Raw genomic sequence first — 25,280 nt, 5'->3', positions numbered from 1 at the left:
ACTTAAGACTACCTGTGATCATTGGTTTTTGGATAGGCACACTACCAATCTGATTTTTGCCATAGAACTATGTCTTAATAGTTTTTTCTTAGGTTCTACTTCACTGTTTGGTATTTTAAAGCATTCTTGGAACAGCTGGGTGGCTCGGTCAGTTAAGAGTCTGAATTCAGCCCAGGTCATGATCTCGGGGTCTATGATTCAAGCCCACATCGGGCTAACAGAGGCTTGAGTCTGGAGTCTGCTTCGATTTCTGTGTCTCCCTCTATCTCTGCCCCTTCCCTGCTCGCACTCTGTCTGTCTCTTTCTCTCAAAAATAAATAAATATTTAAAATAAATAAATAAAAATGAAACATTTTTTTTTCCTCTCAAGTCTTCGTTGCTAAACATCTTTGGATGCCTTTCATGGCCTTCTCATTTATTTCAGTAAACTAGCCAATTATTTTTGAAACTCCTTTCTCCTACATAACACTTTCCTAAAATAATTACAAAATAAGAAGCAACCTTATCACTCCTAAAACACTTCCCTTAGATCTAAAGGACCCAGTATAAGTTTTCTCTCTGTTTTAGTGCTAAGAAATGTCCTGTATTTTAAGAATTTATTGCAGCTATGGCTACATTGTAGGAAAAATTTTCATATTAGGTGTGTAAATGTTCTAGATGAAAAGCTAAATCATTTTTTAAAAACCTCAAAAGCTCTTTCATATATAGTTCAAATGGGAATTCTTAATCCATAGTTCAGGAATCCAGGTCCTGCTCTCCAGGTCAGTGCCATCTTAGGACTCAAGTTGATCCATATCAGATTGGAAATAGAGTAAAGGAGGTGACAGAAAACACCAACAGGTAATTGGGCATGGACACAAGTGTCCACTAAACAATCTTGGAAGTCTAGTTATAGCTGTGAGTCCAAAAAGTCCAGATAGGTTTTAGTGACCACATGCCAGATGTTGCACATTGATACATGGGAATCATAAGAAGTTTCTAAAGTCCCACTTGCTCTCCAACCGCAAACCAACATTCCAGGGCAGACCATTATTAGACAAGTACTGAATCTACTCAGAATAGATGCATTGAATTTAAAATACTAGTTATAGAGAGCAGGGAATAGTCTAAAACAATGACTCTGCGCAAAAGACTACTTGCAGAGATCAAGCAGTCGTCTAGAACAGTGACTCTCTGCTCCATATTTGGAGAAGTCCAGAGTCCAGGAGAAGTTCCATGAAATGAATAGGAAGGTTATGCTTAAGTTAACTGTCACGCAAAATGTATACCATTACTTTTTTGGTTACTAAGACTACATTTGTCTTCTTAAAGTTTTAAGTTAAAGAACCACTGCTACCATTATTGCTGCACTCATTATAGTAAGAACATAAAGACTAGTTATATTTTGTCTTTTATTTTCAAGATTCTGTTCCCTATTTTCCCTTTAAAATTCTTGAAGGCGGTTTATTTTTATCCCGGTGAGCAACACACACCCCAATTATATTTAATGACACACACAGAGTATAAGAACGGCAAATATAGGGCTCTCTGCTTGGCAGGGGATTTTGCTCACAAAAGCCCCATGAGTTGCTAAAGCATTAACATTTCCATTCAATATATTTTGAATGTAAAAGTGCATGAAGGGTTAGGCAACAAAGCTCTGAGGAAGCTGCAAGTGGTCAAGTGGTCAGGTTTAACAATAGAAGCCAATGTGTTAGAAATAGGATTTGATAGTATGACATGGGAAGTTGGCACAGGAAAAGGCTTTTAAGCCATGAGGAAAAAAGTAATTCAGACAGCACTCAACATCACATTGTTCTCATATTACATACTCAAAGAGGGTTTTTATATTAGCTGCATCAGAAATTCGGTAGGACCCACAGAGGTTTACTGACAAGTGAGCCCCCCAAACTCCATTATTATCTGGATGTGTGTAGAGGGAAATGTGAACAAGATTTTAGAGTTGTGAAAGGATAATTTATAAGCATACTACTGAGCAACTTAGAGACTTAGAAAGACAAACCTCTCTATAACTGCACCTAGGACAGCCTAACAGCAGACGTGAGGTAAGAGGGAGATGAAATACAGAGACAGAGTCATTAGAAGCCACACAAAAGAAAAAGGAGTCTCAGATCAGAAGTAGGGCACACATTTTTTTCAGGGGAAAAGATTGGTGGAGATAATCAATGTCACGTTGTAAGAAATCCTGGTATTACTTCAGATTTGTGTGTATAATTCATTCTTTGGTTTCTGTCATTTCTGGTAGGAAACTCTGCCTTTTGATTTCAAAGTGAAAACAATCACTGCATGTATTTTAAACAGAATAGGAAAGCCCAATTATGCTTGTTACTAAAGTGTTGGGACCCAAAATAGGAAGGCCAAGTACGCAACAATCTTACTGTTTTTTTTTTTTTTAATCTCTTTTTTTTTTTGAGAGGAGGCAGTGTGCATGTGGAGAGGGGGAAGAGCAGAGGGAAGGTAGAGCATCTTAGGCAGGCTTTATGCGAGGCTCGAAATCACAAACCATGAGATCGTGACCTGAGCCAAAATCAAGACTAGGACACAATTGACTGAGCTACCCAGGCGCTCCTGCAGCGCTCTTACTTAATGGAGCCCCAGCAGGGTTTTCCTCCTTTTGCTGGTGCCACATTATTTCTCACTTTCCCTGAGTCACAGAGGTCACAAAAACTCACTACTTTTGCTTCCTTATTAAGAAACAATCACGATCTCAAACTACAGAGAATATTTTCACTAATGTTAATTTTTGAACCAGCAAATATATGTCAAATATTAATAAGTATATTGCATAAATGGGTGAACTAATTTGCTACTTTTAAACCAGTATATTTTAAATCCATAAAACTACTGAGTATTTTCAAGGATCATGTCCATTAATCAAGGCTGGTATGTAACCTCAACTAAGAAAGATAAAATTATAGTAGAACAGGAATATTAAAAATGATTATGGTCTTTCTTGAAGTAGAAAGCAAGTCCCTATTAGATATCAATAGTATCCTAGGGTCTGTTGACACTATTACTTGTTTTCGTTGCAGAAAAGTTCAGAAATAGACATATTTTATTTTCTTAGGAATAGTAAAACATATCCATTGAGGATATAGTAGATTTACTTCTTCCTCCAAATGGCTCCATCTCAACACAATTTAGTGTCATGTAAATATAACAGTTACGTGCCTCTCTCTAAAACACATTTAGTTCCTTCTTTATCTCTGTAATTGATTCCTTTAAATTTCTTAAGTTTTCACTCTAAGATGATTAAGAGTAAAGTGATATTAAGTGCTTCTTGGCAATGATTATATTACTTTCCCTGACTTTCAAATTACATATAACATTTGTCTTGGACAAAGCTATATGGTTGCTCAATGTTGTAGACAGCAAGATTCATCTGGCATTGCTAACATGCTCAGCAGTGAAACAAAATTAACTGACCTTACACTTCTTATAATCCCAGGAGAAAAATTTTAAACTATGTTAGGAGCTTTCAGATAATTGATGTCAATCTGTGTCACAGCATAAATGACATGGCAAGTCACACAAAATATCCCATTGAAATGATGGTATTAATGTGGAATATTTTTATTGTATTTGGAATACATGTAGTATCAAAAGATAAATAAATTGGAACCATAAGAAATAGTGACAAAGGTTTGAAAAAAAGGCTCAAGTCAAAACGTGTTATACATACAATATAGTCTGAATGATTTGAATATTTTCTATTAGTGGCATTTATTTAACAATAATGAAGGGCACCTGGGTGGCTCAGTTGGGTAAGGGTCCAGCATCAGCTCAGGTCATGATCTCAGTCTGTGGGTTCAAGTCCCGTATTGGGCTCTGTGCTGACAGCTCAGAGCCTGGAGCCTGCTTCAGATTCTGTGTCTCCCCCTCTCTCTGACCCTCCCCCACTCACTCTCTGTCTCTGTCTCTCAAAATAAAATAAAGACATAAAAAAATTAAGAAAAAAACAATAATGGTATTTTCCAACCAAATTTAATTGGCAATATCCCAAATTACAGATAGCTTGGGAAAATGGGCAATTTCCCTTGAAAATCCACAGAATAAGTCTGCAGTGTCTCTGGGGCAAGGTCATTCAATTTCAGAAAATAGCAATCAAGAAAGAAATAGCTTAGTTTAACAAAACAAAACAATAAGCTCAAAATATGGAGATGCAGATTTAGGGGTATTGCATATCTCATAAAACACGCATAATTTTTTAAATTGGGAATGCTGTATAAGATCATTTTAGAGTTGAATGTGTCCTGGAGAAGACCAGTATTATTTCCATATGGAGAATATGAGTGATTAAAATGGCAGGCGACCATCCATTCTAAATATCAAGTTGCATATAGGAATTATAGTAATTATTGTTTTTGGTTTTTTTACCAAATTGAAACTTATTTCATCAGAGTAAAAAATGTTCATCTCTGTTTACTAATCTTTAACTTCTTATATATGTAAATGCTGCTTGTTTTTCTCATTCATGGTTATTTATTCTACAGAAGTGATTTTTTTACATAGTTTAAAAATGAGTCTAAAAATGAAAAGAAATTTAAACAGAATATAAAAAAGTAATCTACAGAAAGTTCAAAGAATAAACTTCCAATTTCATTCCCCTTAAATAAATTTGTTGTTTTCAAGATTTTGTGTCTCAAACCTATTTCAGAAAATATGCAATTATGTTTAAATGGTAATATTTCAATGTCTGCCAACACATTTGTAAGATGTAAAATTATTAGAAATATACAAAAATATGTACAAATAATTTAAAATATTCAAATAAAAACTTTCATATTCTTTAAAAACCATATTTTAATCATTAAATTCTGTGTTAACTTTGAATTTTAATGTTCACTCTTAATTTGAATTTCCTTCTTCAGCTTTTTATAAGAAAAAATTCTTAATAATACTTTTCTGCATAATGCCAAGACTACACTGTATGTGAGCTAACTTGACAATAAATTAACAAAATTATTCTAAAAAATAATAATAATACATTTCTGCATAATTTTTGGCTACACTCTTTTTGTTCTCTGTAGTAGCAAACTTTGCTGTAGGAGTCAAATTTGACACTAATTAGTTTCACAACTGCAGGCAGGGAAATTTACTCAAGGAATCAATTTCCAGTAGAGGGAAATAGGCTTTGTACTTGGCACAATATTCACAGAAATAAAATATTTAATGGCCATCTACTGTCAGACATTTGAATGAACTGTAACTTATTGAAGCATAAAATAACATGCCAAGTAAATATTTCTTTTTCCTATAAAGTATAAAAGTTGTAAAATTATAAAAAGTATTTAAATGAGGGGCTTTGAGCATCTGGCTTCAGCTCAGGTCATGATCTTGTGGTTTGTGGGTTCGAAACCTGCGTCAGGCTCTGTGTTGACAGCTAGTTCAGAACCTGGAGCCTGTCTTCAGATTCTGTGTCTTCCTCTCTCTCTAAATCTCCCCTACTCATGCGCTCGCTCTCTCTCTTTCTCTCTCTCTCTCTCTAACAAAAGTAAATAAAAAACATTAAAAAATAAAATAAAATATTTAAATGAAAATTCAATTTCTTCTGTAAAGTCGTCATATCATTTAAAATAATAGTAGATTTTCTCCCAATAGTTTTCTGAATATTGTGTATTTAATGCAAAAACTGCCAAAAATTAAAGCTAGCGATCATGTGTCAACTAATTTTTATCAATTCAAAGGTAACTCTGTACTTCTTTCCCAAATGTATATCAAAATTATCCTTTGTAAAATGTATTAAGCAAACTTAAAATGTTTCTTTTTTTTCAGGATTTTAATATACACAGAGACCAAGGATAGTACTTTACTCTTTAATTTGGGCAGTAAAAATTCATGTAAAAAATCCCTTGTACATTTTCACTACATTTTGGCTCTTTGAAGGCATTTTGAGATTTTGTAGTTATAGTATGAAAAAGATAAAGTGGGAGTGGAAATATTTTTATGTGCTATATTTTCCATGTTTTATTACTGGGTCAATCTCCTAGATGGTTTCACACTTATGTCCTTGGATATTAATGAGCACATATCTCAATGTCTACTACCACCAAAAATACTTTATTATCAGTAAGAACTCTAAACAAGTATCTAAACATCGTTTGTCTGAAACCAGTTCTATATTATCTTTTATCTACTAATGCTGTCCTGCTAAGAAAAAAATATAAATTCATGGTAAATACAAATAAGAAATAGTAAAGAAACTATATAACAATGAACAATATACTTAATGTTACAACGATTGTATAATATTATTCTGTGTTCATATTTCTTAGAGTTTGGTAAGATTGGTTTCACCCATAGGGTAATGACTAAGTTACATTTGTTTAAATAATTTTTTAAAATCTTAATATATCTTGCCAAATCACTTCCCAGAAAATGATATCAATTTACTCTCATAGCAATGTATGAGAGTTTATAGTACCATTATCAGAATTGAATAATTTTATTAAAAATACAAAATACATGCTCAGACTTTTATTCCTGACACAATGGTGATAGCAGCTGATTTGAAATCACAGTTGTTACATATCTACATTAACTGTAATGTAGATATCTATCTACATCAAACTTCATTATTTATAGAATTCATATCCAAAAATTGTAGACTTGCCTAACTGACAAAATTCATTTGTAGTTCATAATCAGTACACTGGGATGATTTTCCTGGTTATTTGTGAAAAATTTGATTCTCCCACTGTGCATGTGTCCCATTGAGGTCTGACAGGGTGACATACAGCCTTCTTATTTCTGCTTTCACGTTGTAAAAAATCGTTCTTTTTACAGTCTACTTAATACCACATTTTTCACATTTTGTGCTGTTTGTTGGTGGTTTTACTGTTTAAAATAGCCCCAGCATGGTGTTGTGGTGCTGTCCACTGTGCCTAAACCCAAGAAGGCTGTGATGTGCCTGTATTAGAACAATTTAGTTCAAGTCTAAGTTGTACTGCTGTTGACTAAGACTTTAATGTTAATGAATTAGCAATATATTTTAAATAGTGTGGCTTGAACAGAAACACACATAAAACAAGGTTACATTTTGACCAGTTCATAAAAATATTGTGACCAGAAGATCACGCCATACTAATCCTGTATTTCCCCTAGAAGAATTAGTTCAATATTTACAAATTCAGTGTTTGTGGGGGACTTTACAGAAACTACTACAAATAATGATAATTGAGTGTGTCTATTCATACATAAACCCAGTCTTCAAAAGTAAAGGAGAAGGACTTACAAGGAAGAGAAACCTGAAAACCAGAATGGTAAGCAGATAATGAAGTTTTACCTACTTTGGGTATATTAGAAACTAAGAGATATGTGTTTTAACAGATGTGTGATAGGAGATGGGACCTCAGACTCTATGTGACACAGGGAAATAATTCAGTTCCTGGATAAAACCAGAACTTTATTTCATACAGGAATATGATGATTCCATTGAATGATTTTATATACTAGCAAGTAGAGAGGAAAGAGAAATATGTCTCCTGCAAACTTATTTAAAAATTACATACTATTGGTATGCCTGGCGGCGGGGGAAGTGCTCAGTTGGCTAAGTATCTGATCCTTGGTTTTGGCTCAGGTCATGATCTCAAGGTTTCATAGATTTGATCCCTGCACAGGTCTCTGGGCTGATGGCACATTCTGCTTGGGATTCTCTCTCGCTCTCTCTCTGGTCCTGCCCCTCTCATACTGTCTCTGTCTCTTCCAAAAATAAGCAAATAAATTTTAAAACACATTTCCATAATGACAATAAAAGGTTTAAAAAATTATATACTACTACTATTACTATGACTGTCTTAGATCATTTGAATGACTATAACAAAAATACCATAGACTGGGTAGATTTAATCAACTTTTATTTCTTACTCTTCTTGAATCTGTGAAATCTAAGATCAAGGTACTGGCAGATATGGTGTCTGAGAGACCTCTTTCTGCTCTGCTGTGTCGTCAATGAGTACAAAGGCGAGGGCGGTCTTTAGGGTCTCTTTTATAAGAGCACTAATTCCATTCATGAGGGCTCCATGATCATGACCTAATCACCTCCCAAAGACCTCATTTCGAAGTATGACCACATCGGAGATCAAGTGTTAACATTAATTTTAGGCAACTAACATTCAATAGATAGAAGACCCTATGACAATTCATTAATTTGAGAATACCATAAATTAGGGCTGAAGTTCAAACTCACGTTGCCTTTACTGGTGGTATAGCTCAAGCTGAGACATTTAAGTTAATATGGCCTCAAATATGGTAACTCTTCCAGAGCATCACTAGCAGTAACAGCCAAACAATTTTGGTGAGACACACCCACAATACAGGCTTCAAGACATTTCCATAATCAAAGCCACAGAAAGATAAACTTCACTTTTCCAACATGTTAAAAAGAACTTAATAGCAACAATTCACTGTGAATAATAATAGGAAACATTATTAGTGAAAGAATATTCAGGATGAATTTTATAATAAATTACTTTATATGCAGATTTTTTAGTAAATATAAGTATTAATGAGAAGTTTAGAGTATGACTAGGTACAACCACAGTTTAAAAATAAAGTAAGATCCTAAAAAAAAAAACATTAAAAAATTAGAGGAAGAAGTTGAAAATGCAGTGGCAAAAATAATACTCAGTAGATGAGTTTATTAGAAATTATATGCAGTAGAAGAATTATTATTGAATGGTAAGATAGATTTGAGGGATTCTCTAGAGAAAAAGAAGTGGAAAATATAAAACAAGGTGAGAAACATGAAAGTCAGAAACATATGTTGTATCATTTATCCATAAAATTTCCAAAATAGGACAGAAAACAAGTATAAAAATGGTTAAGAGGCAATGCTTCAAATGATAAATATTTTGAATGTTTCAGAATTTGTGGAAGTCCTGGATTCTCAGATTCATAAGTACAGCATGATTAAAACAAAACAATTACACATCTTCACACTAAAACTGAGTCCCTTTAATAATATTATAGAATACTAAAGAAAAAGAAAGATTCTTAAAAGCCAACAGAAAAGACATTACTATAAAGAGTCAATAAATATATTGAAAGGGAGACCCTCAAGAACAAGAATACAAATCAGAAGATTATGAAATAAAAAATAGAGGCACAGCAAGTTTTACATTATAATCATGGAACTAAGTCAAAGGAAAACAAGTGGAGCCTAATTAGTATCACACACAATAGAAATTACTGCACAAGAACAATTTATCAAGAGCACACGGTTAAAAAGATTTTGAACCTAATTATAGGTTCTGAAAAGATATTTTAAAAATATGAATGCAAAATTTTAACTCACATGTTAGAGAAACTGACAAAATCACCACATCTTTGGTATTTCAATGCACTCAGTCAGCTATATATTAAGCAAACAAAATCAGCAAGAATACAGACTCTTCAGGAAATGAAAATTTACAAGTTGATCTTAGGTAAAAATTTTGTCACAAACAGTTAAACTTTTAAAATGATAAGCAGTTTATATAACTTGCAAGCAGGCTAAAAATTGAACACGGACATCAACCCACCTGCTGCTATGATCCCTGTGTATACAGTGGGCACTGAGCATGGAATTCCAATTTGTAACTGCTAAACATTGGAGGGCCCCTGACAAAGCTATAGCAGGTACCACAAGAAATCAATTATGAATAGCATCTACTTCTTCATGTTTCTTTCTTCCCAAATAAATTACTATCTGGATGACTGGTTGGCAGAGTCTAACCACATTCCTGCACCTTAGCTAAAATTAGGTTCTCTTTGGGAAGCAGGTTTTTATTGGAAGGCAATTCTTTCTGGGAGTTTGGTATTTCTACAGGATTCTAGCATCCTGAGGGGGGGGGAGGCATAGTATAATTGTAGAAAAATCATTCTTTCTTTCCCCCTCAGAAACACTTGATCTCCACTATATATAGTATTTAGGCCTGAAGTCATTATCTCTTTATGGTAAAGCCATTTGATTCCATTCAAAAGGTATAAAACTTTCTCATCTCTCCTAGTGCCAAATGTTCACATTCTGGAATACAGAAAATTCACTACTTTCCCAAGAATAGATTTTTTACTTCCCAGAATGAAAGATAAACTTTCCTTCTCCAGAGAAGAGGGGCAGATGTTTCAACTCCTTATATAAAGTCCAAGATTCATAATTTCAGATTTGTTCACTTATTTTATCACTCTGTTATATATGCATACAAGACCTTTGGTTTTACCATGTCCCTCTGTGCATACTGAGGATCCACAGTAGCATTGTGATATTAATGTAAATGTCGTTTTGCTTTGAGTCATAAAGGCCTGATCTGGGGGCACCTGGGCGGCTCAGTTGGTTCAGCATCCGACTCTTGGTTTCAGGTTATGATCTCACAGTTTTGTGGGTTCAAGCTCCACATCAGGCTCTGTGCTGGCAGCATGGAGCCTGCTTGGAACTCTCACTCTCCAGAGCTCTGCCTCTACCCCACCTACTTGCACTGTCTCTGTCTCTTTTAAAATAAATGAATAAATAAAAACTTAAAAAAATAAAGTCCTGATCTGATTCAGAGTATAGATATACATATACACAGACTACACACACACACACACACACACACACACACACACACACACACACCTGGCACAAAGAGTAACATCTTGGACATTTCTCAGTTTCTGGACAAATAGTTTCAATTTCATAGCAAGTGCACTTCTCAGATTACAGGAAACTATCTACATTTAGGTTTTAAGTAAAAACAGATTTTAGTGCTAGAACATATATGAGACTAAAATTGTTAGATGCAATAACAATGAGATAAAATTCAACAATGATTTATAATAAAACTCTGACCTAAGTAAAACTTAAGAATGCCTTCTGGTATGGATAAATATGCATACACCAACTTTTAGAATAATCTAATTCTTAATGTTGAAACACTAGAAGAATTACCTTAAAATAGGAACAGGGGCACTTGGGTGGCTCAGTTGGTTAAGCTTCCAATTTCAGCTCAGGTCATGATCTCTCAGTCTGTGCATTCGAGCCCCGCATTGGGCTCTGTGCTGACAGCTCAGAGCCTGGAGTCTGCTTCCGATTCCGTGTGTCCCCCTCTCTCTCTGCCCCTCCCTCACTCACCCTCTGTCTCTCTCTGTTTCTAAAAAATGAATATATGTTAAATTAATTAATTAATTAATAAAAGAGGAACAAATTGATTACATTCAGTGCTATCCTGTTGGCCTTTTTCAAAAGAAATAAAGGTGTGAGGGTTAGAAAGGAGGAAGCAAAACTGTCATTACTCATAGATAGATTTTCTACTTAAATAATTCAATGTAAACTACACATAAAATGCTAGAATCAATGAGAGTTTATTAACTTACTCCATATAACTTACTCCATATAAAATCAATGCCTAAAAGTCAATTACATTTTCATGTACCAGAAGCAATTAGAAAATAAAAGTTATAAAGAGACCATTTGTAGTATCAACCAAAACTACAATATATCCAGCAATATGTCTAACTAACATATGTAAGACCACTGAGAATATTACAATGATTGTTTCTATATATTGTAAGACTACAATAATCAAAATTAATATGTTCATGGAGAAGAGAAAATAATTATCCCCAAATTAATTTTTTAATTTTTAATTTTTCAATTAACACTTGATCAGGGGAATCTTGCTAAGTTAACTCTAAAACTCACAGGGAAAAACAAAAGGCTAGTAATGACCAAGAATATTTTGTGTTAAAAAATTTGGGCAGAAGAATTTCTTTTATTGCAAATCTCTAATATAGCCCTAGTAATTTAAAAAAGTATAATGTTAGCATAAAACAAATAATAATTATATTATAACAAAAAACATATCCCAGAGACTTAAGCCTAAAACATAGATTTATGACACACATGGGTAATTGCAGGGTAGTGAGAAAATCAGATTTTATGTGAAAACAATTATTCATTAAAAAAAAATAAAGATGACCTAATCCATAGATGCACCGTGCACAAAAAGCAATTTCAGTTAATATAAAGCTTGTATTTGTTGACTTGCTATTCCAGTTGGAACACTTTTGAGAATGATAAGGTGGATTCTTACCATAAACATTTTATTGGATTACTGGTATAAATCACGTCTCACTTGTGCAAATGGGGCCATAAATGTGCATTCGGTCTTGGATTGTGAAACTGGGAAAAGCTTTTGAATCTTAAAGTAAAACTTGATTGAAGTCTGTGTTTATTTTTTTAATTGAATCCCTATGATCTAGATATCATTACAGACATACTCAGAGATATTGCAGATTTGGTTCCACACCATCACAATCAAGCAAGTATCAAGATAAAGGGAGTCAAATGAATGTGTTGGATTCGAAGTTTATATAAAGTTATATTTACATTGTTTATATTGTACTGTGGTCTATGAAGTATGCAATCACATTTGTCTTTAACAAAGTACATACTTTGGGCTGCCTGGGGGGCTCAGTTGGTTGAGTGTCCAAGTTTGACTCAGGTCATGATCTCGCGGTTCATAGGTTCTGGCCCCACGTGAAGCTCTGTGCTGACAGCTCAGAGCCTGAAGCCTGCTTCAGATTCAGTGCCTCCCCCTCTCTCTGCCTCTGCCCCACGTGCACTCTTTCTCTCTCTCTCTCTCCCTCTCTCTCTCTCTCTCTCTCTCTCTCTGTCTCAAAAATAAATAAACATTTAAAAATTTTTAAAAAGAAGTACGTACCTTGATTTTTACAATTACATCATTGCTAAAAACTGCTGAACATGTCGGAGCTTTCAGCAAATCTTAATCTTTTTGCTGGTGGAGGGCCTTGCCTCTGTGTTGATTGATGACTGTTGACTCTCAAGTTGGTGATAGGTTTGGGGTGACTATGGCGATTTCTTAAAATAAAGCAATAAGTTTGCCATAGCCTTTGGCTCTTCCTTTCACAATTTCTCTGTAGCATGCAGTGTTGTTTGACAGTAGCTTACCCACAGAACTGTGTTCAAAATTGGAGTCAATCCTCTTACAACCTGCCACTGCCTTATCAAATCAGTTCATGTAATAATCCTTAATTTTTTGTTGTCATTTCAATAATCTTTATAGAATCTTCAACAGGAGTAGATATTATTTCAAGAAACCCACTTTCTTTTCTCATCCATGAGAAACAACTTCTCACCAATTAAAGTTTTATCATGAGATTGCAGCAATTCAAATATAATAATAATGATAAACATTGAAATATTGTGAGAATTACCAAAATGTGATACAGGCATGTAGAGAGCAAATGTTGTTGGGAAAATGGTGCCAATAGGCAGACTCAACGTAGGACTGTCATGGATCTTCAATTTGTAAAACATCTAATATCTGTGAAGCACAATAAAGCAAAGCACAATAAAATGATATGTGCCTGTATTATCTTTATTTAGTCAAACAGGAAGAATGTGATTTTATCTGAGCTGTAAAAGAAAGAAAGAACACATAGATCTATAAACACTTTAAAAAAGAATAAAATGGATAGGCCTAGGATTTCTTGGCTTTGATCTTCCTTACACATTAGGAAGTAAATGTTTCCAGAGTGTAAAAAATGACTACGTCCACCAAATTGAAAAAATAAAGAATAGTCTTATTAAAGAGGTAATTGCCTGTACTTTGCAAATGGGAAACAAATATTGAGCAAAAGCAAAATCTAAGGGTGGCCTGTCTACATATTTTTAAAGTGATATCAGTAATTATCAGCTGAGATCATTTTGTTTAAGTATGACTGAAAAAAAAGTTGCTGTAATTTTGTTTTTAGGTTTTGGCTCTTTTGAAAATAAATTGAAGATAGCTGAAAAGGACTTATATAGATTAGCTTTCTATTATGTTTTGAGGTCTAATTAGAAAACTAATAGAAAATTAGAAGTAAATCTATCACTTGTTAAATAAAAATGTCCTATTTCTAGGAACATCAATTTCTAAGATAAAATGTCAATTTCTACAACTTGTAGGTTTCTGTATGTACATGACTGGGGACCAATTCTTAATTTTTGATATGACAAATTTGTGTTATTCTGATGTTAATTTAATGTGTAGGTTAAATTTCTAATTGAGTGAATAAATATTTATCAAAAGTATAGTCTCTCCAGATACTATTGTGGACACTGACATAAGGCTGTGAAGTAAATAGACAAAACCCCTCACCTTTATCAATGTTGAATGGAAAATATCTAGTTAGGAAAGAGGTTGCCTTCTTAATCATTGATAGGATGAAGGTTCTGGAAAATTTCAATCTAAAATAGAACCAGAGGATACAAAATACAGAATCTCATGCATCTGTCCACAGGAATATGAGATTTAAGGTCTAATGCTAATTTTTCATCCATGCCTGATTTACAGAAAACTGATAATATTGGACTTTTCTTAATGATGGAAGATTGATCAAAGATTGTTTCATATCAGCCTCAGGAAGTTTTGTCAGAGGCATGGATGGGAGATGACCCAAGTTGGATTGGTCCCACAAAGTGGGCTGAATTGAGTTTTGTGTGTGTGACTGCATCAATTGAGTTTTCTCAGGAAATATTTAGAATTGGTCTCCATTTAGGATGTTTTTCATTTTAGCTGATTCTACCTAACCTCTCTTTCCTTCACATTCTCTGCCCATAAATACAAATTACTCCAAACCCTCAAGGGACTTGCCTTTAACTTGTCCCAAACTGCAATTCCCAAAATAAACATCATCTTGAGCTTGCCATAGTTTACTTTTTCACTTAGGTCAACAAGCCCAAATTCTTTGCAATATAAAACTAAACTATGCTTTATGTAAAGAGAACAAGGTACCTAAAAAGACTGATGTTAACTAAGCTCTGTTTCAGTTGTTTGGAAAGAGTAAAATGATTAAATAGTTTACTCATTGTTTTAATATACCATAAAATTATAAGCATGATGTTTCTCCGATCTATTCAGATATTAACTGATAATGTTATAATAAGCTAAGGAAGGTAGCTTTTTAAAAGCATGTGATCCAGATGGAGGCAGAATACCAAGAGACTTCTTGGGACCAATTAAAAACACTGGTAAATACTGTGCATATTTTATACTAGCTGTTAGAGACTATAAATGGAGAACTGATTATCATTTCAACTGAGAACATTACATAATGGCTCCATTGACTGTACTTACTTTCAGGATGTTCATGTTCAATTTAAGACATGCATTATCCTCACATAAAGTTCTTTGTGGCTTCAATCCTGGCATTGTAATGGACTTTCTCTTACAAATGATTAAATTGCTCATATTTTTCAGTGAGCACTTAAGGTCACTAGAGTGCATTTGAGAAATATTCTAATTCAAATAGACCAGTGACTCACTTCTAAAAGGGAAGAATTCATTCGTTTATGGCTATCAACCTTGATCCAATGCACTCATATTTTAAAGCAGACCAGCATTAATTGTTGAGTATATTTTAAATTAATCAACAATTTCTGAATATACCATTGGAAACTGATTATAGTTAAGTCCAATTCTGATTAAGATCATGTGAGTAATTCTTACAGTATAGAATAACTGAGTTGGTTATGTGTAGTTAAATAAGAATAAATCCAACATATGAGAAAATACCTGGAAAAATAGTGTTTTGTTTTGTTTTGTTTCTAATGGTTTTGGCCCTATAAAGGATGTTATTGCTCTTGGAATTGAATAAGGAAACTAAAGAAGCAGATATTGTGAAAACATAAATTGTAACTGTTGACATTTGAAAATCTGTATGAAAAGCCATCCCTTTGATCAACCTATTTTAATTACATATATGCCACCTTCTACATTCTCTTCCCTCATTGCTATACTGAAATCTCTTAAAATTTGATGTAAGGAGCACAGAAAATCACAAAACTCTTAGGATAAAGATAAAGATTGACAATGTAGGAACTTTCTTAAGCTCTGTGGTATCTATTCCAACTCTGTAGAGACAATAATACAAGACCAGAAATGTTCGTTCTTAATATGGGACTTTATGAAAATTCCTTCTCAATGATAAGAAGACAAAATTGGCAGACACAAAACATGTACCAATAAGATTGCTTCAATAACACTGGCATAACTACATAAGATTTAAATGTGCGGGACTAATTTTTTTGAATTCAAATTAAATTTCATATTAAACTTAATAGAAATGTATATTTCTACTTTCTACTGATTAGTATTTTTGTGATTTCCTTGGTATTGTGAGTAATATTTTCCCTCTCAAAGAGGGGTAAAATGATTCAGAAATTTTGAGATAAAAGTCATGGCCCCTGTACCTATGCATGATGCTTTCTAAGCAGTGGGTCAATAAAAATAAAACATCTCTGAGCACCTGGGTTGCTCATTCAGTTGACGTTCTGACTTCAGGCTCAGGTTATGATCTCAAAGCTCCTGAGTTTGAGCCCTGCCTTGAGCTCTGTGCTGACAGCTCAAAGCCTGGAGCCTGCTTTGGATACTATCTCTCCCTCTCTCTCTGCCCCTACCCAGCTTGCACTCTCTACCTCAAAAATAAATAAGCATTACAAATAAAATATCTCCTAGATGTACTTGTATCAAAATTGCAAAGAGCTATACTAAGGCTATGAAAAGATAATAAAACAAAAGTAAATAGAAGAAATGAAATGGAAGGAAGTTTAGGAAATTGCATCATGGAATTTGTTAGTGACCTTAAGAAAAGCACCAGAATATGCTAGAAACAGATCTGATCATTTAAATGCCAAATGCATACGTACAGACAACAACACGCACACACACACAAAAAAAACCAAAAATAAGCACCAGGTATACTCATCTGGTTTTGGAATTATTCTTTTCACTTTAGACTTTCCCCCGTTCCCCCTCCTCCTCTTGCTTTTTCTCCTTTTCCCTCTTTCTTTTTCGACCTACCGGTTATTCTCACATAAAAAAATCGGTGCTGTTATTTCTCCTTGAAATTAAATTTAACTCATGCATTTACAGCCTTTAATTTGTCGATAAAATAAAAAAATAGAAAACAGGTGATGGAATGTTATCCCATGTATCTGATACATTCCCAGTGTCTGAAACAGTGCCTGACTCACGGCAACTACGCAATAAATACTCTTGGCCTTCTGAACTCTGCCCATCAATGAATTACAAAATTATTTCTGAAAGGTATCTTGAATCAGAACAGAAAGTATTTTGCCCATAAATATTTGTTGAAAATAAGTATTGAAAAATAATCATGTCACATTTTTTATTGAAAAAGCATGAATAACTCTTCGTTGTTTGATGGCACGCAATGCCCTTCAAGGTCTCGCTGTGGTCTACCTGCGCAGCCTCATCATTGTGATCATCGCTTGCTGGAGCCCACAGAATCCTTCTGTTTGTCTCAAATATGTCAATCTGTGTTCTGTCCCTGGGGCTTGCAAGTTTCAGGTCCTCCAGCACCCCTTCCTCGCACTAATCGTCACGACTCATACAGTAGCTCAGCTCTTTTCTTAGTGTAGTTAAAGGTTTTATTCTCATCTCCACCCTATGATTGACCTCTTCATAGAAATTATTTCTAGGGGCACATGAGTGGCTCATCCAACTCTTGATTTCAACTCAGGTCATGATCCCAGGGTCATGGGATCAAGCCCCACTTGGGGCTCCACACTTAGCACAGAGCTTGCTTGAAATTCTCTCTCTCTCCCTCCCTCTGCCCCTCTCCCCTACTAATGCTCTCTCTTTCTCTAAAATTAAAAAGAAAAAAATCATTTCTAATAAATTCATATTACCTAATTATCTATTTATCTTTCTTCTCCACAGACATAAACTTCACATGCACAGGTAATTTGTCACTGAGATCTTAGCCTGTAGGTGCTTAAGAACGATTTGATGATTTGCATACTTAATCCATCTCCATTATTGTTACAAATGAGTACATAGGTCTCCTCAAATCCAATCCTTTCCCTTGCCACTTGCATATCTTACACACTTGTTTTCTTAAGGACCTGACTCTTTCTATTTAGTTAGTCTTTCTCTTATATCTCATTGTCATCTTAGATAATTGTCTTTATTAGACAGCCATGCTTTATAACTGCACTTCCAACAAGGCAGACACTATTCAAATGAAGCTATTTAAAATAAAAACAAAACAAAAGAAAATAAAATCTCAGTTCCTCACGCTAACCACATTTGGAAGCCACCTGCAGCTAGCAACTGCTATCTTGAGTGATGCAGCTCTTTTTTTTTAAAGAAAAAAAATTAATGTTCACTTATTTTTGAGAGAGAGAGCATGAGCAGGGGAGGGGCACTGAAAGAGAAAGAGAGAGAAACACGGAATCTGAAACAGGCTCCAGACTTTGAGTTGTCAGCGCAGAGCCCTTAGCAGGGCTCAGACTTAGGAACAGCGAGATCATGATCTGAGCTGAAGTTGGATGCTCAACCGATTCAGCCATCCAGGCGTCCCTAAGTGGTGCAGTTCTAAAGCAGGTTCCAGATTACAAAATGTCTCCATCATCACAGGCAGCTCCTTTGAACAATGCAGGTCTAGAATCTCTCTTGATTCTACAATGTTTTACAGCTGACTCCCCATCTCTCCAAAACTTTTCACAGAAACATTTTTCTCCAAGCAATTATCTACTCTTCTTTTACAACACCTTCACTATCTCCCATTTGTTCTTTTAATTTCTATAAAACTGAAATGCTTAAAAAATTAAAAATAGCACATTCTAAAGGACATTTGTGTATCAACCATTCATAACTGGCATTAGTATGTGTTTTTGTATTAGATATGATTCATATGAGAAATACAAAGGTATATTTTACCCCTTTCTTTGGAGGGAAATCACTGTATATACTTAAATTAGTGTTGTATTATTCCAATTCATCACATATGTCTGTATAATAAACAATACATGAAAAGTGTTTTAAACTGCATAATTTTTCTATTTACTGTTCTTTTTTCTTTGCTGCTATTTTATTTATTTTTTGCTGCTTTCCATTGAGATAATCAAGTTTTTGTTACTGTATTTTTCTTTCTTTTCTAATTTGGAAGATAAATATTTATTTCTAATCTATGTCATATGCATTTTATATTTCAAGTATAAATCTACCCTTCCGTGAGAAAAATACAAGAACATTATAAGACATTGTGTTGTTATCCTTCTTACATATTTGATGTTAATTATTTAGATATATTAGTTTAAGATCATTTTCAAACTTTTTGCAAATTAGCAATTATTTCTTTTGCTTTCTAAGGCCATTCCTTAGATTTATCTATGTGGTTACTAAGCTCTTGGCTCACTGTTGCTTCCTATGTCCTATTTCTTCCTTTAAGTTGATATTCCCTTTTATTATAGTTGATCTCTAGGCAGTTCTTTGGTCAAGGATACTTAGTAGTACCCTTAGTAATAAATTCTTGACTGTAATCAGTCTGCAATATTTTTCAATCTATTATCAAGGTTATTCACTTTGAATTTACCAACATGGCTTTAAACTTTTTCTCTCCTTTACCAAACTTTAAAGAAGTTTCTTCCAGACTATAGGACTCTGGCCTCTTTTTTAATTAGATCATTTGCTTAAGAAAACCTGGAACTATAAATTCTTTCTCTCCCTCTGTGAGATGTAAATCTTCTAACCTATTGCTGTTTTTTTTTCTTTAAAAAATTTTATTGAGATAAAATTGACATATAACACTGTATAAGTTTAAACCTTAAAATGTGTCAAGTTGATTGCATTATGAATACCACTGTAGCTAATACCTCTATAGTATCACATAATTAATACTTTTTTGTGGTAGGTAAGAACATTTAATATCTAGTCACTTAGAATTTTGAAGTTCAAAATACAGTATTATTGACTATAATCACTGTGCTGTGCATTGGATCTCCAGAACGTAGTCATCACCTAGAAACCTCTTACTAGTTTTACAACCAAGGAATGTCTTTCTCTAGGGCCTGAGAACCAGTCCTTTCCAATGCAATCATCCAAAAGATAGAGCCCTGTCTCCCAGTCACTCAGAGGGGTTAAGAGCCTAACTTCAATAAGCTGTAATTAGCAGACATGGATAGCCTAATCACATTAATCAACTTGACCCCTAAGTTCACCACTAGCTCACCTCAATGCTTAAAAACTCTTCTGCCTTTTGTTTCAAAAGAATTGGGTTTAATCTCTCTCACGTATTGTAAGCCCGAATCTCTATTGCAATAGTATTGAATAGAGTCGCCATTGCCAGTTCAACTTATCCAGTGCAATTTTTCCTTGACAGAATTTGTAACGCTGAAGATTTCCATGCTTACATTTGTGCAATTTAATTTTATGAAGACTGTTACTTCAATGTGAGAAGTTATGTTTTATATTAATTCTGGACAATTATCAGCAATATTTCTCTCAGCCATGGTCCTTCTTCCACTCCTTCCATTTTTTTTTTCTTTTCCTTCCCATTAACAAACTTTGTCCTTTCCCAACCAGCTTTTACTAGTTTTTCTCATCTTACAAACACAGTTATGATTTACCATATCTTTAATTCAATGTCTTTGTCAAACCTCAAAGTAAATTTCATTTGAAATGAATTCACACCTCAATTATGCATTGTATTGGCTTTTCCTATTTTTATTTCATTCATTCATGTCTTGTTTGTGTCTCTGTGTATTAGGTTTTTTTTCATATCCAAGTTAGATAGTATTGCTAAATTCTTACTCAAATGGCTGTGCAGTAAAGTCCCCAATTTTTGATCCTCATGGAATTTGACACCATTCTGTTTTCTTCAGCCACCTTTCAAGATTAGGAAGTCTGGTTTCAGTTGATAATATAAGTAAAGGCCCTTTACTCTTTGGATTCATTTTTATTCCCCTTCTCCCACTTTTTGCTTTAGGAATTATCATCTAACACAAAAAGTCTTTATCTTTCTACAATTTGCATCAGTGTGTATTTCTATCCTATTTATGGAAAACAGAGAAACCTATGCTGGTTTAGGGCTGAGGACAAGCAGAACATGCCACCCTAGAATGTGTCCCTTTGTCACCTGGATTATTTTGAGCTGAAGACATTCAGGACCTGGTAGACTTGGAAGCTGCTACCAAAGATAACTTTTTATATACCAAAGACTTATCTGGTGGCATGACATGTGTTTACGGAGCATTTGCTTTTCTCGCGTTCCTGTGAATTGTCTTCCTCTCTTTGAAAGCACCAGAGCCCTTTTCTCCTGGGCTCAGGATGATATATGAAGCCCCCTTACCTGACTGCAGGGAAGATGCATATTTTTATGGAGATGTTGTATGCACAAAAATGTTTTTCTCCTGCTAATCTGTCTTTTGCCAACTTAATTATTAGACCAGCCGAAGACCCTAGAAGGGGAGAATTGAAAGTTTTCCATACCTAATGGCTCATCAACATGTATTTAGTTGTTTTCTCTCTTCTAATTTATCTAACAGTGTTGTTTGTTTGGAGGAAAGAATGCATCATAACGTGAATTCTCTGTGCCATGGTAACATGAAGCCTATGAATTGACTTTACATATTTATACTTTTATGTTGGTTGAAGATTTACATGTTTATACTTTCAGTGCGTCTGAACTCTAACTTTACTACCAACTGCCTTCTTGGTAACTCATCTGAATCCTTAATGGGTCTCTCAAAGTTAAAAATATCCAAATCAGAACTCCTTCCAGTTTTTTTTCCATTTCCGTAAATAAAATGGTGTTACATTTCTGCCAACCCATACGAATGATCTCAGATTATTTTTTCTATATCAACTATATCCAATCTAATACTAAGTCCTATGTTTATCCTTTTCCATCTCCTCTGCTACCTTGTGAAACTAAACAACCACTATTCAGTTAGTCATAATCCTATCACCTTTTTTATTTCTTTCATAATACTTACCTCTTTTGGAAATTGTCCTGTCTTATGTTTATTAATGCATTATCACTTGCTATTAAATCTAGGCCATCACCCTTTTTGTACATTGTTTACTTCTCATGTATAGAGCTGGGTCTGGCACATTGTATAAACTCAACAAATCTTGGGTAAATAAATAAAAAAATCCACAAGGATCAGTAAGCTCAGCTTGACTTTGAACTCCGGTTTCCTGGTGACATAGCCTACTTTAGTTTCTCTTCCATATATAGCATGAAAAAGACTTAACTGTTATATTTTCAAATTTTATAAATGCTTGGTTTTATATATAAAGGGAAATCGATTAAAAACTTTTCCTTTGCTATTTCATAATATCAATGGAAACTGTAAGAGTTAAATTTCTTAGTAATCCTGTTTATTCCCTGCAATATATGATATTTAACTCTGCAGATTTGCATCAGATGCCACCTTCAAACAACAAGACTTTCAAAGTCAGTTGATCTCAAACTTTGATATAAATAAAACTGTCCATGGAGCTTACTAAAAATGTATATGACCTGGACACTCCTCCAAGTCTATCAAATTAGATTCTCAATAGTTTTTGATATATTGAATATTTCTGTCTCTTCATCTGTAAAATGGGAAAATACTTAGCAGATAGAATTGATTAGCACATCAAATAAGACAATATATGCAAATCCTTTAGACAGTATGCAGTGCTTGAAACTTTGCTATGCTCACAAGTTTCTTCAGAAGCTTTCAGTTTATCATATATTACTCATTTGTTGCCTAATAACTAGGAAGTGATGCAAACATAAGCAATAAATATTGAACTGTGAATTCAAGGTTAGCTATTAATCAGAATTTTTTAAACCATTTTAGGTTACACATGGGTCTCATTTGGATAATAGATTGTATTTCACTTTTGAATTTGACTGATATAAATCTTGAAAGGTGATTGTGAGTTGTTTATGAAGTATAATGTAACTCAAAAATAAGATTTACAGCTATTTTTAGATTTATTAATATTTAAATGTGGATGCAAAGTATGTCTTTACTTCATAAATTTTTAAATAGTAGTCATACTAGAAAATGCTGATAAAAATTTATAGGTAAAATCCCGTCCATCATCTCCTTCTCTTTCTCCAAATCTTTCATGACAAATGTGTGTGTATGTATGTGTGCATGTGTGTGTATTTATTCCTCTTCTCTTTCTACTAAATGAGCAATTAGCAAGGGCACAAAATGGCCAGAACTTAGCTTCTACTTATTATTTTCACATAAAAGAAACCAAGACTACATGAAGCAGTGGCTGATTTCTATTCTGGAGCATGAACATTAATGGTGAGCCTGGACTTCTTGTGATGCCAAGAAAGAACATTACTTTCTTTCAATCTATCAATATTGTCACTTTATAAGACGCAATAATCAGCTTAAAGGGACATCCGTTTGCTAATATGGGAAAATTGAAGCATCAACATTTACTTTTTTTAAAAAAGCTGGAAAATAAATAAATCAGTAAATTTAACAAATTTTTTATGATTCTTAATTCTTAATATTGTAATTCTGGAAAGGTCTCATTTCATCTGTAATCTGATAGTTTTATAAAACTGTTCCATAGGTTATTTTTCTTTTAATGTTTCTTTATCTTGAGAGAGAGAAAGAGTGGGGCTTGATCTCAGAAACCATGAGATCACGACCTGAGGCGAAATCAAGAGTCAGACACATAACCAGATGAGTCACCCAGGTGACCAGAAAATTATCTTTCAAAAAGCTTAACAATAAGTCAATGTTATTTGTTTTTATGATTAATGTATAAAAATAAATTTAACATTCAATAAATCTCAACTGTTTTAATAGTTCTGTTTCTCAATAACATAAAAAAAGATATTGGGATTAACTTCTGAAATGTACTAAGTATTTCAAATAATATAAACCTTATTTTATTCTTTTTTTAAATTTTTTTAGTGTTTATTCTTTTTCAAGAGACAGAGTGTGAGTGGCAGAGAGGCAAAGAGAGAGGGAGACACAGAATCTGAAGCAGGCTCCAGGCACTGAGCTGAAAGCACAGATCCCGATGTAGGGCTCAAACCCATGAACTGTGAGATCATGACCTGAGCCAAAGTTGGATGCTTAACTGACTGAGCCACCCAGGCACCCCTATTTTATTCTTAAATATATATTTTTTTAAACTTTTAAGAGGGAGACTTTTTATTTTAATATTTATTTGAGAGAGGGTGAGAGAAAACATGTGAAGGGCAGAAAGAGAGAGGGAGAGAGAGAATACCAACCAGGTATTTGTGCTGTCAGCACGAAGCCTGACTCAGGGCTCAAACCCTTGAACCATGAGACCATGACCTGAGCTGAAACCAAGAGTCAGGTACTTAACTGACTGAGCCACTGAAGTGACCCAAATATATATATATATATATATATATATATATATACACATATGTGTGTATCTACACATATATGTATATGTATATATGTATTTTTTGAGAAAGAGAGAGAAAGAGACAGACAGAGACAGCATTAGTGAGGGAGAGTAGAGAGAGGGGGGCAGAAAGAATCCTAAGCAGGCTCCGTGCCGCCAACACAGAGTCCTACACCTGACTCAAACTCAGGAAACCACAAAATCACAATCTGAGCCAAAACCAAGAATCAAATGCTTAACTAACAGAGCCACCCAACCACCACACCTCAATATAACTTTCTAAATATGTTTTATGTTGCCCACTTTATTCTTCAAGTTGGTAAGTAAAAGCTATTTTTAATAGCATATATTTGCTGCAGAAAATTACCATTGGCCTTTAAGAAGACTTTCACATTTTCTGTATCTTTCAAATGCCAGACATAATAAAAATTAAGGTCCTTATTATGTATGATTATACATATAATGCTATTAAGTTTCTATTTTTTAAGATAATGTTCAACATTAAAATATTTTAGTGTTTTAATTATTAATAAATTCACATTATTTCCAGAAATTTTTGTCAGCTATAAAGACAGGCACATATAATGTTTTATTCAAAAATTTTTATTAGCTTGAGTGTAAATGGGGTCTTCATGTTCTGGCCAGCTAAATTCTAAAGGTCAGAGATTTCTTTAAATGCAAGATGACTGCTCACATCTAAGACTATTCCATGCTGTGATTTAGTGCAAATTTTGGATTAGCATTAGAAACTGGAGATATATCTAATTATAGTTGTTATACTTTAAGCTTTTAAAATATTCAGCATTCACAATATTCCAGTAAATAATTTCTGAAAGTCTTTATAACATGTAAGAAATATTACTTGGCTAGTGTTGGTGTTCTTTGAAGTCAGTATTGGAAGGAAATTTAAAAAAGAAAAGAAAAATAAACAGCTGCCATGAATTATGAGGATATTTGGATATTTTTTTGCCTTCTCTAGGGACATTAGTAAATATTTTTTTCCCCCATGGGTATTAATACTAGAGAAGAGAACCAAGGCCTTTCAACTCAATGAAATGACAAGTTAAATACAAAATATTATTTAAGATGATGGGAAAATTATAGAATATT

This window comes from Suricata suricatta, chromosome 5, assembly GCF_006229205.1.
Source record: "Suricata suricatta isolate VVHF042 chromosome 5, meerkat_22Aug2017_6uvM2_HiC, whole genome shotgun sequence".
Lineage (NCBI taxonomy): Eukaryota > Metazoa > Chordata > Mammalia > Carnivora > Herpestidae > Suricata > Suricata suricatta.
Note: the sequence above shows the minus strand (reverse complement) of the source record.